Source organism: Octopus bimaculoides, chromosome 10 (genome assembly GCF_001194135.2).
Source record: "Octopus bimaculoides isolate UCB-OBI-ISO-001 chromosome 10, ASM119413v2, whole genome shotgun sequence".
Taxonomy (NCBI): Eukaryota; Metazoa; Mollusca; class Cephalopoda; order Octopoda; family Octopodidae; genus Octopus; species Octopus bimaculoides.
In genome coordinates this window covers 41,585,024-41,588,028 of record NC_068990.1, presented here as the reverse complement: position 1 = coordinate 41,588,028, position 3,005 = coordinate 41,585,024, and positions in this window count along the sequence as shown.

Genomic DNA, 3,005 nt, shown 5'->3' with positions numbered 1-3,005 from the left:
TATATATAAATAAATATATATACATACATACACATACATACGACGGGCTTCTTTCAGTTTCCGTTTACCAAATCCACTGACAAGTCTTTGGTTGGCCTAAGGCTACAGTAGAAGACACCTGCTAAATTGTGGGAAGCAAATATAATATGCACACATATATATATATGTGTGTGTGTATACATACATACATCCCGACTTAACGACTTCGTTACGTACTACAGTTCTATATTTGAGAGATGAGGAATTATGTACATCTTGTTTCTTGTTAACACAACGCTTCTGCTCACTAACTACTGCCTAAAACATCGAGCAAGGTATATAAGTAGCGATCGTGATACACACCACGAAGAAATGATCAAGGTCAGTAACAATCTGTTAAGCAACAACTACCCCAAAAACATACTATCCACTTCAATTATGAAGAAGAAGAGAGGATGAAACCCATAAATTGACCACAGTCTGTCTACCCTATGTGAAACGCCTCTCCGAAAAGACACAAAAGATATGCGGCCCATATGACATCAGGATGGTATTCAAGAGTAATACAACACTTCACAGATATCTCCTTCGAGTAAAACCACCAATAGAATACAATATGACCAAAGATTGCGTTCATCCTCGCTGCGTGCACCTTGGGCAAGTGTCCTCAACTATAGCCTCGGGCCGACCAAAACCTTGTGAATGGATTTGGTAGACGGAAACTGAAAGATGCCAGTCGTATATATGTATATGTGTGTGTGTGTGTTTGTGTGTCTGTGTTCGTCTCCGCTATCATCACTTGACAACCCGTGTTGGTGTGTTTACGTCACCGTAATGTAGCAGTTCGACAAAAAGAGACCGATATAATAAGTACTAGGCTTACAAATGGGTCGATTTGTTCGACTAAATGCGGTGCTCCAGCATGGCTGCAGTCAAATGGCTGAAACAAAAAAGAAGCGTAAAAGAGAATACATGTGTATATATAAAACTGATATAGAAGGGTCAAGCAAACGATGTGGAGGATCATAGAAAACGAAAGATAGCCATCAAAGTGTAAGATGAAAATATATATTTTCTGTCTTCGCGTTCTAAGTTCAAATCCCATGGAGGTTGGTTGAACCTATCATCTCTTCGGTATCAAAAAAGAGAAAAAAAAAGAAAACTAAGAAAAAGAAAAAAATTACTATTCATGTACTGCGTTGATATTATTGACTGTTTCGGTCCACTCAAATTTCTGAGTTGACTTTAGTATCAGAAATTATCACTAATCGAGAAGAAAATTGTTTATTTAATGAAACGCAGAAAACAAGATAATGCAAATTCATGTAATATGGTGTATGTGGTATCCACGGCTGTGTATGTGTAGAGACTGTATGTGAGCATGTGTACGTACGTGAATCTGGCATCCGTGGGTGTATGATATGTATGTGCATGTATTACTGAGTATATGTTACTTTAGGTGTGGACGCTATACGTGTGTGTGCGTATGTGCAGGTGTTGTTTACAAATATGTTTCCTATTTGTGGAATCTATGACTGGTATGTATGTGTGGTGTCTGGGCTTGCATACTGTTTTGTAGAATATGTGAAGTCTATGGGTGTGTACGTGAATAGGTTTTATGGAATTAAAAAAAAGAAGTTTTCTTTCAGATACTTCCGCGTGAATGAATATTTTAACATCAACTTGATTACTCTATAGTGTGTAGAGGAGTGTTGAGTAATTTGCTAGGATACACAGGTGTGCATAAATAGCATTAATTTCATAAATTCAAATTGCACGTCATCAAAATCTTTAAACTCCTACGTTCTTGTTACATAATGGAGAATTTACAGTTGTCATTGTTGTTGTTGTTACTGTTGTTTAACACCAGGTTAACCTTGATTGCGTGAAGGCGCAATGACCCAGTGGTTAGGGCAGCGGACTCGCGTTCATAGGATCGCGGTTTCGATTCCCAGACCGGGCGTTGTGAGTGTTTATTGAGCGAAAACACCTAAAGTTCCACAAGGCTCTAGCAGGGGGTGGTGGCGAACCCTGCTGTACTCTTTCACCACAACTTTCTCTCACTCTTTCTTCCTGTTTCTTTTGTGCCTGTATTTCAAAGGGCTAGCCTTATCACACTCTGTGTCACGCGGAATCTCCCCGAGAACTACGTAATGGGTACACGTGTCTGTGGAGTGCTCAGCCACTTGCACGTTAATTTCACGAGCAGGCTGTTCCGTTGATCGGATCAACTAGAACCCTCGACATCGTAACCGACGGAGTGCCAACCATCAACCTTGATTGCGATAACCTATTGCCAAAGTCATTCCAAACATGACTGTACTGTAGTTTTATATACCAAGGACTACATTTTAAGTCGTTAGTGCTTAATTTGAGTAATACTTGCTTGCTATTTCTGTCACGTCTAGTGGCCAATTAGAGGGACTACTTGTACTTTGTAATTCCTGATCCAGAAGACCTATGATGAAAGTCACCCTAGAAATGGCCATTCCGTGTTTCATTCAAACATGTTTATCGAGAACAACGTTATACAAATGGTCCCTAACTTTTCTGAGACATTAGAGCCCGGTTTGAAGGATCTTTGGCTGCTATTATCAGCCATTCACCATATTCCGTCTTTGGTAATTCATTCTTTGCCACATTTATAGTCACATTTCTGAAGATTTAGTTGTTGTATTGTAGTTGATGTGTAAAGCCAAGCATAAACGAGTCGTTATGTAGTTCGCCTCGACATAATGAGGTTTTGTGTTCAATTCTATTGATCTTAGGTTAGTATCTTAGGCCATAGTGGAATGTTGATTGAAGCTTGGAATGAAACTGTGTATATGAAAATTGCATGAAGCCCGACGGGTAGATTGTACATATGTATGAATATATGCAAATATACATGTATGTGTGTGAAAATAAGTGTATGTGTGTGTATCTAACCACCTGCCTACCTACCTACCTACCTACCTACATCCTTACGTATCTATCTATCTCTCTCTCTCTCTCTCTCTCTCTCTCTCTCTCTCTCTCTCTCTCTC